The sequence below is a fragment of the Neophocaena asiaeorientalis genome, unplaced genomic scaffold (assembly GCF_003031525.2).
Source record: "Neophocaena asiaeorientalis asiaeorientalis breed wild unplaced genomic scaffold, Neophocaena_asiaeorientalis_V1.1 scaffold35, whole genome shotgun sequence".
In the NCBI taxonomy this organism is placed as follows: domain Eukaryota; kingdom Metazoa; phylum Chordata; class Mammalia; order Artiodactyla; family Phocoenidae; genus Neophocaena; species Neophocaena asiaeorientalis.
Window position 1 is genome coordinate 2,198,187 of NW_020172984.1, and position 12,458 is coordinate 2,210,644.

Consider the following 12,458-nt stretch of genomic DNA (forward strand, 5'->3'; position numbering starts at 1 on the left):
GCAGCCCCGGCCGGAGCGCGGCGGCGGCCGTTGCGCGGACCCCGCCCACCCACGGGGAGCGGTCGTGCTGCAGCTCGCCTGAGCGGTAGGCGCCCTTTCGGTGTGCAGCTTGCAGCCGGCGCCGCCGCCCGTCTGGGAGGAGGGGAGGCGAAGCTCCGAGAACCGCCGCTGCCGCTGCCGCCGCCTCCTCAGCGCCTCGGGGTCGGAGGCGCCCCTAGCGGCAGCGGCCAGCAGCGCACTGCCGGGCGGAAGAGGGAGGGCGGGCGTGGAGGTTCTGGGCGTTAGAGCGTCACGCCTCTCTGGGGTTAAAAAAAGACAAATCCTACCAAAAACGAACTTCCTTCTACAGCTTCCTCTCTGCCTTTCTTTCAGTTTTTGCTCCGCCCCCTTTCTTCCCCTTCCCCTCCATTGATATATTTTTCCCTTGGGTTTGAGAGTCATGGGTTAATAGGGTTAATCAGAATCTCCACGACGTTGTTTTCGTCAAATTGAAATCCTAAAACTAAAATTTCTTTTAGGTACTCTAAATTCATGTGCCTCCTAATATAAAACGAGGAAGAACAAGGAAAGGATTAAAATGTGTTGAGGACTCAGGCACTGTACTGCTACAGGCGTTTTCTCTTGTTTCTTCTCTAATTCCTGTCATCCCGGATAAAAGAGTACAGACGGGATGAAAATAGTACCTTCCTTTCTAAAATTTGTCTGTCTATACCGGGAACTGAAAAGCCTAAAAATAAAGTCTCCATAGATGCATAGCAATTACCTGCCCTCTATAGGCAGGTAGGTGTATGTTGTTACAATGTATATTGCCTACTTGGTTACATAATCGTGTTTTCAGTCTGTTACAACCCTCCCCGTAATCTCTCTGAAAGGCTGCCATAGAAGAGATTCTCGTTCCCAGTTCACTCATTTATTCATGCATTCATTCACATAAAATTTTTTTAATCGCCTAAAATATTAGTCACTGTCTAGACCCAATGATTTATTTTAAAAAACCGCAAAAAACAGAAAAACCCTGACCTCAAGAGTTTTACGATTTAGTGAGAGACATATACAAATCTGTCGTTAAAAAACAAACCTAGCATGTGTGTTTAGAATGAAGAAGCAGTTTGTCGCGAACTCAGAAGCAGCAGCAATTAATTGAAGTTAACCAGTGTTCTAAATTTCAAAGAATGAATAGGATTTGGGACAAGGTGGGGTGTGGGAGGAGGGGAGGTGTTCCAGGTGGAGGAAATGAAGGTAAAGACCCAGGGACAGAGTTTAGGAGTTTGGAGCTGGGGGGTTGCTAGTGAACATAGCTGGTTGGCCAGCAGGACAAGGGTAAGAGGAAGTGAGAAGAGTCAAACGGGACTTTGAGGTTTGTAACTTGGAAAACTAGTTGGATGGCTGGAAGCAGGAGGAAGGCAGGTTGGAAATGGAAGCGATAATGAACATTTATTTGAACTGGGAGACATCCATGGAGAGAAGGGCAGCCTTAGCTCAGGGGAGAGGTTAAGACCGAATATATGCATTTGGGATTTAGAGCATTTTCCCTGATGGCTGAAGTCCCAAGAATGGATAAAAATGAGTTACTCTGAAGAATATTTAATGGGTAGATGGAGGAAGAGGAGCTTGTGAAGGCGCCTGAGAACAAACAGAGAAAGAGGAGATCAAGGAAGATAAATGGCCTGGAAGCCAAGAAAGAGTTTTAATCATTTAACATTCGTATTTATTAATACCTACTGTGTGCCAGGCACTGTGCTGGGGACTAGAGATACACATGAACAAGACACACAGGGGCTTATAATACAGATACGCAAGCAGATCAATTAGAGAGGGGGAGAGAGAGGTAGGTCTATGATCTATGGAGAGTAGAGGAGGGTAGTCTGTATTGCTGCGGAGCAATCCTGGAGGATTTGGACTGAAAAGAAGCTATTAAATTGAAGTTCTAGGAGGTCATTGGTAATCTTGGCAAGAGAAGCCTCCATAAAAGGTGATGGCAAAGTAAGATTAAAATGGTCTTGTAAGCAGATAGGGTAGGGGGTCCCTGGAGAAAAAAAGAACCAGGCATGGTTTTCTTAACATAAGAGAAGCCATTTTTGGCCTAAGCCATTTTGGGATCTAAGCCTGGAGACAATAATTGCCCTTGAACAGGTGTCAGTAATTAATGATCTTAAGGGAAGTGAGGGAATGCAGGACAAAGGGAAAGCAGTCAAGTAACAATAGTTCAGCAATAAAACAGAGTCCCAGTTCCACCTCAAGGGATATACATTACAATCTGATACTTATTTTTGAGTTCTGCAGGAACTAAGACCCCTCACCCAGGTGGAGGATGGTAACTACATGCTGAGACCCCAGACTGATCAGAACCTAGGGAATGATGACTTTTTCTGGCTTTGACCAACTAAAGCCTGGGCTCTGTCCACCTTTGCCCCAATTCTATGCTGAATTCTCCTCTGTTCAAGCCCCTTCATGAATACGCATGTACCCTTAGCTTAAAATTTCCCCAGTTTTGCTGTTGGGGAGATACTGCGTTGGGAAAGATCCCCAGTATTCTCCTTACTTGTTGCAAGTAATAAATCCTTCCTTCTCTTTGTGTCTTTTGGCTCAACAGCCACCAAGAGGCAAACCCAGTTTTTGGGTAACAATCTGGGAAGTGAATGGTAGGTAGTCATGTGGGGTAGGTGACTTTTTTTTTTTTCTGATTTTTGTCAGTGAATGAAAAGAGAAAGGACAGTAGCTAGAGCAGGAGGGTTCAAGCTTTTTCAACGACATTCAGGAACTATCCAAGATTTACTGAGTGCTTAATATGTGCCAAGCACCTTGATAAGTCCTAGAGATCTAAGATGCAGTCTCTGTGCGGAATCTTAGGGTCTATCGGAGGACACAGGTAAGTAAGCAGGCAGTTGTGGTACAGTGTAACATTGAATTCTATCTTCACGTGACAGTGGGTTAATAGAGGCTTATGGGGGAATACAATACATTTAACTAGGATAAGTAGGGTTGTGGAAAACTTTCTGGGCTTATGTCTGAATGGCGAGAGTGGGGGTGGAGAGCAGTCTCCAGGAAGAAGGTACTGCATGTGCAAAGGCTCAGAGGAAGAGAGACCATGCTGCAGGAGGAACTGAAAGTAGTTCAGTCTGGCTGCAACTTAGAGTGGGGTGTGGTGCCGCCAATATAATAGGGAGCCATTGAAGTTTTAAAACAGGAATGATCTACTCAGATTTGAAGTATATAAAGATCTCCAGCTTCAGTAAAACTGAAGGAAGGGAGTCTAGTATTCTTTTTTTAGACTCGTGGTTTGATTATTAAACAGCGTGTATGAGTCAAGGTCCAGGCAAGAAACAGACATCATACTCAAAGTGTTTAAATGAGGAAATTTTAATGAAAGGATTCTTTACAGAACTGCAGCGTAAGGAAACCATAGTCTGGTGGGGAGTTGAAAGGAAGGGGGATAAATATCCTGACCTCTCTCACCTCCTGCTTTCTGATCTCCTGCTGGTACCTCGCATGATCTAAAACCAACCAAAGCAAGAGGGCAAAGGAATCTGGAAGATGCAGCTGGTAGAGGATAGCCTCCTGAGGCACAGAAGGGTGGAGAGTGATGGAGTTTAGGGGACAGAAAGCTACCAGCGCACACCTGATTCAGCCAGGGTTCCCTGTAGAAACCTGAAACAAAGGGATATAAGTCAGGCAATTCAATCCTTCTGAAACCTTTGGAAGGGCTGGTGGAGTAGAAGTCAACAGACTGTTGAGTTCAAGTCGCATCATTTGTGGCAAACGTTATCAGATGCCACTAATATCTGGTCCTTCTTTACTTCTTGGGCGTATGGGAGTTTACATTTCCCAATCCCCTTGCAGTTCAGTAGGGCCATGTGACAAGCTCTAGCCAATAAAATGTGAGAATATGTCATTTCCAGGATGAGACAGTGACAAGCTTTTGAGCAGTTCTCTAGACTTTCTCTTCCCTGCTACAATTATCATGGAGGAAACCTTGTGTTAAGATGTGGTAGCCACAAGATTGAAGCAGCCCAGATCACTGAGTCAGCCCCTGGAGAACAACTGCCCACAGCAGGAATAAACTTCTGTCTCCCAGTTTTAATGAGATATAATTGACATGTAACATTGTATTAGTCCAGGATGTACAACGTAATGATTTGATATAGGTATACATTGTGAAATGATTACCATAATAAGTTTAGTTAACATCAATCACCTCACATGGTTACAAATTTTGTGTTTTCGTGTTGAGAACTTTTAAGATCTATTTTCTTAGCAACTTTCAAATACACAATACGGTAAATCTATAGTCACCATACTGTACATTACATCCCCAGAACTTATTTCTCTTATAACTGGAAGTTCGTACCTCTTGACCCCCCTTCACCCATTTTGCCTAGCCCTCCATCCCCTGCCTCTGTCATCTACCAATCTGTTCTCTGTATCTGTGTCTTTTTTTTTTAGTTTTCACATATAAGTGAGATCACATGGTATATGTCTTTCTCTGTCTGACTTATTTCACTTAGCATAATGCCCTCAGTGTTCATCCATGTTGCTGCAAATAGCAAAATGCCCTTCTTTTATATGGTCGAATTATATCTATATATAACATATTCTTTATCCGTTCATCCATTGGTGGACATTTAGTTTCTTTCTATGAGTTGGCTATTATAAATAATGCCGCAATGAACACATGAGTGCAGATATCTCTTGAGGATGGTGATTTTCTTTCCTTCGAGTATATACCCAGAAGTGGGCTTGCTGGATCATACAGCAGATCTATTTTTAATTTTTTGAGGAAACTCCATAGTGTTTTCTGAAGTGGCTGTATCAATTTACATTCCCACCAACTGTGTACAAGGGTTCCCTTTTCTGTACATCCTCGCCAGCACTTGTTACTTCTTTTCTTATTGATAATAGCCATTCTAATAAGTGTGAGGTGATATTTCAGTGTGGTTTTGATTTGCATTTCCCTGATGATTAGTGATGATGAGCACCTTTTCATGTACCTGTTGGCCATGTGTATGTCTTCTTTGGAAAAATGTCTATTTGATTCCTCTGCCCACTGTTTTCTTTGGCCATGCCTCACACCTTGTGAGATCTTAGTTCCCTGTCCAGGGATTGAACCCAGTCCCCAGCAGTGAAAGCACCGAGTCCTAACCACTGGACTGCCAGGGAATTCTCCCTCTGCCCATTTTAAAATTGGATTTTTGTTGTTGTTTGCTATTGAGTTGTATGAGTTCTTTATATATTTTGGATATTGACACCTTATCAGATATATGATTTGCAAATATTTTCTCCCATTCCATAGGTTGCCTTTTCATTTTGTTGATGGTTTCCTTTGCTGTGCATGCAGTTAACTTTTGTCAGTGAGAAAGAAACTTTTGTTGTGTTAAGCCACTGAGGTTTGGGGGATTGCTTGTTACTAAAGCATTAGGCTAGCCTATTCTGACTAATTTACAATGTAGCTGGGATGAGAAACTGACAATAGGACACTGCTGCTGCTGTTGCCACCATCATGGAGCCCATATGAAGGGTCTAGATGCCACAAACATGTCATCACACCTTGCTTGCAAGGTGCTCTGTACTTCAAAGAAAAGGAAATAAGATTGAAAAAGCTTTTGAGCACCCACTTGCCACAGCAGCCAGAAGATAGCCTGAATTTCACTTGCACCTATTTTTTTCATAAGTGCATCTATTTGGCTGACCTTATCTGCATCTAGAATTCAAGTGGCAAGGGAGTCTGAGGAATATAATTTTTAGCTTTCCAACTTCTTCAAATAGAATAATGGAATGGAAATTGAGGCAGCAGATCTAAATATCTACCCCAATACCTATAATAAACTTCCTCAAAGGCAGGGATGGTTTGCTAATCATCTTTGTATCTCTTGTATCTAGCCCAATACCTGGCATTACTGGGTATTCAATAAGTGTTTCTTGAAATGATATGAATTTATGGACCAATCCTAAGTGCTTTACTTCTCAGGTAAAACGATAAAGGTGCTAGTCATGTGCTAAGACTACTTGTATCAGAGATTTGACAGATCTTATAGTACCCTCTACTGTGAGAAGGAAGTATAAGCGGTCTCCAACTAAGAGGAGTGGGCAGAAGAAAAAGTAACCGTACCAAACAGTTAGAGAATAGTTACGTAAGTTAAAGTTAGGTTCAGCTCCAAATAAAAGAAAACTCAAAACAACAGTGGCTTAAATATGACAGAAGCTCATTTCCTTCTTAATTGAGTAAAGACAGGAGGTAAAGAGTCCAGAGCTGGTAGGAGAGCTCCATGATCATCAGGAACCCAAGCTCTGTTGCTCCATCATCCTTAACATGTGGTTTTTACCCTATGGTCTAAGACGGCTGCTCTAGCTCCAGCCATTTCTCAATTCCAACCAGCAAGAAGATGCAAGGCATGCTCAGAAGGAAGAAAGGTATGCTCCCTCCCTTTAAGAACACTTCCTGGAATATGCACGCTCTACTTTTACTTACATTCCATTGGCCAATGGAATGCGATCAGAAGTGATGGCACCAATTCCAGGCCTGGCCCATAAAACCTCCCACATGTGGTCCTCCCTCTCTTCTGGCATCTAGTTTGGAATTTGATGTCAAGGGAAACTTTTTTTTTTTTTTTGCGGCACGCGGACCTCTCACCGACGTGGCCTCTCCCGTTGCGGAGCACAGGCTCCGGACGCGCAGGCTCAGCGGCCATGGCTCACGGGCCCAGCTGCTCCCCGGCACGTGGGATCTTCCTGGGCCGGGGCACGAACCCGTGTCCCCTGCATCACAGGCGGACTCTCAACCACTGAGCCACCAGAGATGCCCCAAGGGAAACTTTTGAAGTTACATGTTGAAGATGACAGAGCCTGTATAAGCCTGGGTCCCTAGGTGACTGTATGGCAAAGGGTTATTCTCTCACTCCTCCACCCCTAACCAGGAACACTAGTATTGAACTGTTATGTGACCAAGAAACAAACTTTCACTGTGACTTTTTGAGGTATGTTTGTCACAACAGCTAGCTTTACCTTAATTCAGAAATTGTTACAGAGGTAGAGTGCTATTGTAGAAATCTAAAACTAGTCAGACAGGCAGTGGGCAACAAGGAAACTTATTAGGAGCCGGAAAATGGAAACCCATGGCAAGACATTTGGTGAAAGAGTTGCCTGTGATAATTCGGAAGGCAAATAAGGTGCCTACAAAGCTCATAGCTCTAGAAGAGGTTGGAAGTTATGCCTACTGGCTGCATTTAGCAAGATATTAGAAAATGAGATGAGCTCATGCAATAATGAGTAGGTTTGCAAGCATAAATGAAGAGGAATATAGAGAGTACAGCAATTTGGAGACTCAAGGGATGGAAAAACCTACTGCTCTGTACTTCAAAGAATAGGAAATAAGATTGAAAAAGCTTTTGGGCAAGGACCCATTAAAACTCAGCCATGCAGCAAAGATTAGATTCAGGGTGTGGCCTTCACATTTAAGTCTGATGGACTTTTAAGTTGAGAGGAAGGGAAACATGGGGTGAGAAAGCAAGGAAATAAATTAGGATCAAGAATTATCTCTAGGAAAAACTTTAGTGTTATTGGCATTATGGAACTGACTGGATGCAGATAGATCAGAAGTCTTTCAATTTTTGAGGGACTGTATTGCTAAAGAAATCAGGAGCCTGTATTAAAAGCTGTACTTTCCTCAAGGAAGTCATGATTCCCAACACCCACTTCACATGTAGGCTTAGAGGAAAAACTCCCAGAGGGCAGAGTCAGTGACCACAGAAGACAATGTACAAGGAGAAAGGGGCTCCTTGCAGAAAAGAGTAATGTGGTATAGCCTAGGAGCTTCTGCCACTGCCAGTTCAGGGCCATCACAAAGCCTCCAGGCAGAATTTCATCTTTGCAGTGGGCCAGTGTCTCTCTTTCTCCCCTGTCCCACCTGGAGGTATCTACTGCAATACATTTGTTCCATCATTATATACTGGGTGTGACTGGGGAAGATATCTAATTAGTCCATAGGTCACAATGAGTTTCTCATCCTTGACACTATCGACGTGTTGGACCAGACAATTCTTTGGGGTGGGGGTGGGTCTGTCCTGTGCATTGTACAACGTTTAGCAGCATCCCTGGCCTCTACCCACTAGATGCCAGTGGCATCTTCCTCCTTCCCAGCTGTGACAATCAAAAATTTCTCTAGAACTTGCCTACTGTTTCCTGGGGGACAAAAATCACCTGTGGCTGAGAATCACTAGGTCACAAGATGATGTGGAATTATATCCAGACCTGATGGAGAAGCCCATGTGGTTACCTGGAGATCCTGTACTTTGAACTTGATGAAGTAACTGAGTGAGATTTTAGATTATCCCTCTTGGGGATTATCTATTTGGGGAAAAAGGGTGAAATGGATATCTTATGACCAAATTGTGGGACTATGGCATAGAGTGCTAGGTCACCACCAAACCCAAACCTGTTTTCTCTTCTTCCTGAGTACACAGATAATATTTTCCAGTCTCCTTTGCAATTAGGTGCTGCTGCAAGCCTGAGTTCCAGCCAATGAAATGCATGCATCTTCCAGGCCTAGTCCATATAAAACTCCCACATGTGATTCTTTCACTCTTCCCCCATCTGACGGCTGAATGTTGATGTTAAGATCTCCTTGGAAGCCAAGTGCTGAAGATGAGAAAGGCTCTATCAGCCTGGGTGTTTCTATTAGCAGCTTACAGCAGAGTCCCTCACTCATTCTCCCAAACCCACTGACCAAGGTATTGGTCTGTGAAGTGAGTGAGAAATTAGCATTTAACTTTTTGTGTGATTTTAAAAATTATTTTTAAAAATTGTGGTAAAATACATATAACATACCATTTACCATCTTAACCATTTTTAAGTGTATAGTTCAGTGATATGAAGTATATTCACATTGTTGTACAAACATCACCACTATTCACCTACAGAACTTTTCTGTCATCACAAACTGAAACTCTTTGCCCATTAAATAATATCTCCCTACGTTCCCGTCCCCCAGCCTCTGGCCACCACCATTCTACTTTCTGTATCTATGAATTTGACTATTCTAGGTACCTCATATGAATGGAATCATACAGTATTTGTCCTTTGGTGAGTGGCTTATTTCACTGCACTTAGTTTTTAAAACCACTTAAATCTGGGGTGTGTTTGTTGTACCAGCTAGTATTATATACTCTATGGCTGGAACAAAGTATATCCTCAAATAAATATTTGCTGAATGAATGAATACTCAACTATTGTCGTTAATTTGAGACGTTTGTTTAGAATATTATGATATATTTAATTTGTAAATTGTACTGTTTTAGAGTTATATAAAAGTTATAAGATCGAATTTGATGTTTAAAATACATTTATGACATTTTTTTTTTTTTTTTTTTTTTTTTGACCCATTTATGAAATCTTATAATAATTTAAATTAACATTGGGAGTTCATGGCTTTTTTTCCTATATGTTATTCATTTTTAGGAAGCACTCCTATACTGGGTTGTTTGCAAAAGCATACATTCTAAGAACGGTAAATCAAATACTTGCCTTAATTTTCCATTGTCTAAAACCGAACTATACTAGCTTTATTGAGGAATGATTATAGGAGAATGACACAGGAGTTTGAATAATAACATTCCCAGCCAAGCAAAATCTTTTTAATTTCACATCAAAGGAAATATGGCAATAAAAACACATCTTCCTTTTTTGGTTCTGTAGTTAAATAAGAACGTTGTTGATACCTAAGTACTGACATTTAGTTGTCTTGAATACTAGTCTGCCTGGATAAAAGGATAAAAGCTTTTATGGCTGCCATATTGGGTGTCAGAGGTCTAGACTAGCTCTCACTCACTCAGCAAGCATTTGAGTGCCTACAATCTGCCAAACATCAGGCTACCTGGGGAAGGTGGGTCATCACAATGTCTTTGCCTTCGAGGAGTTAACATGGAGAAAAGCTAAATAAATACTTGCTAATACTGTGCTTCAATAAACATATGCAAAAGCACCGTGTACAGATTGAGGAAAGAGAAATTAACAGAAGGCAAATCATCTCTAAGATCCTCTCCAGCTCTAAAATTATATTAATTAAATTCAACAAATATTTACTGAGCACCTATTTTCTGTCCAGCTCATTATTGGCTTGATTTCTGAGTACAGCACTATTACTCAGAGTTAGTTGCTGACAAATTCTATCAGCACTCTTATTTTGTAGACTCATTCATTCAATATTTAGTGACTGTTTCTCTATGTACTAAGCTCTTTGCTGGGCATGTGTGAAAAAAATGAATTTGATGATGTTTTAAAGGTGATCTCAAAAGTTTAGAGTAAAACAAAAACAGACTTTGACTCTATTTTTCAGGAAATAAATCACCAGGTGATGGGTTTGGTTATATTTGGATTGATGGTGTTTCAATTCAATTCAATTTTATATATGTTGGCCTAAATATGAACTGATGATGTTTCAAATGTTATTTCAACTACCTAGAGCCAAATCAGCAGCACCGGCTAGTATTAATAATAAAGAAAGTAGAAATGAAAGGATTAGGCATGTTTGTCCATTAAAAACTCCTCGTAAAATTTTGCATCAGTTAGAATAAATACTCTGAGGAGATATTTCTCAGAAAAGATTATTTTATATTATTACCTAGATATAAATATTTATTCATTTCCAATGTTCTTTTTTTTAAACTGGTGTCTAGCTATAATATCGTTCAGTATTTTTCTGTGCATTAGATCATGTTTTCTTTTACATGAAATTCGTACTTGCCTTAAATGCCTCTTGTTTATTGGATTTATTTATTTATTTATTCAATTCTTCTTTGTTTAGTTGACCAAAATGCAAATATTCAATTCAAGGATACAAGAGCAAATAAGAGTTGGATCTTCTCAAGGAGTTGAGAGTAGGGAAAATAAAACAGAAAAAAGCTGAGAAAGAGGCATTTACATAACTACCAGTGTACCTCAGAAGAAGCAGTTACTTCCAGATGCGACATTAAGAGAAGGCTTTGTGGAGGATGTGGCATCAGGCTGGACCTTGAGCCTTGAAGGAAGCGTAGGATCTGCAAATGCAGAGGAGGAAGGAAAGGCATTTCCGACTTGAGCCAACAGAGAGAGGCAGGAAAGCACGAAGTTAGGGAGGAGAAGAGTCTGAGTTGAAACAAAGGAAAAAGTAGTTATGAAAAGGAGTAGAAAAAAATAGGTTGGAAACATAGACTGCGGCCAGAACCTGGTTTTAAATGCTAGGCTGGGTAGTCTAGACTTTATTTTGTAGATTGTGAAGTATTTGAGCAAGGGAATGAAAAATCAGAGTTGTTCATTAGGAACATTAACCTGACAGGCGTGTTTAAGATAGATTGGGCTAGGGAGAAGCTAATGCAAGGGCCAGTTAGAAGGCTAGTTATTACAGCAGTGCAGACAATAGGTTATGAGGCTCTGAGTTAGGATATTAGCAGAGTCGTTAGAAAAGAGAAGACTCATGAGAGGTTACTGTAAAGCTAGAATCAATAGGCCCTGGCAACTCATTGCATATGGTGGTGGAATAAGGAAAGAAGTTAAAAAAAAAAAAGACTCCAATATTATAAAACTCCATGACAGAGAGGATGGTGTACTTCAAGCAATTTTAGGGAAGGAGGGATTAAGATTGATACAGAAAGTATGCTCTTGTAGGGAAGAAATATATTTATATTATATTCTTGAAATTTATATATTCATTTCACTTTAACTGATGCCAGTGATGAAAATGTGAAGTGTGCTAGGGGCACCTTGAATTTTGCACTATGGTAATAATGAGTGTCCAGGTTACTTATATTCAATGTTGTTTCCTTTATTACTTGAGTATATTTATGGTCGAAAACTGAGAAGTTGGAGAAGTGCCTCTTGTAACCTTAACCTGACCTTCTTATTTAGCCCAGTGTCTGAGACATATAGATTTTTCACTGTGTTCAAAATCTTTAACCAAGGAGATTCTTAAAATAGCAAAAAGATCTTTATCTTTAACAACAAAAAAAGCATCCATCCATGGATAGACTGGATTTAAACTTTTAGCTTACATATTCTTTGAACACTTAAACTCAGGGGCTTTCTAGTGTAAATCTGATGCAGTTAATATATTTCAAATAAATAGCCCATAGACAATTACTGTCATTACCATGACTAATGCAATCCAATATAATTTCACAGTTGGAAAGTATAATTTTTATAATCTTTCTAACAAGGAATATTTAGGTTTCAGTAGAATTGGTTAAGATTAAAAAACATTTTTTAAGGGTTTAACAATTGTTTTACCAGAGTACTTCCTAAATAAGTGGATAGGGAAGATCTGTTACGAAAAGTGAGTCCATTTATAACACAAATTGTTCTAAGCAGAACCTTAGTCCATATCTGTGGTTTTTCACTTTCAAACTGAAAAGAATTACAGTATTAATATGCGGTGGGCCCATTTAGTGTGATATTTTAATGCTACATTTAATTTTACTCGTGTAAAGTTATCC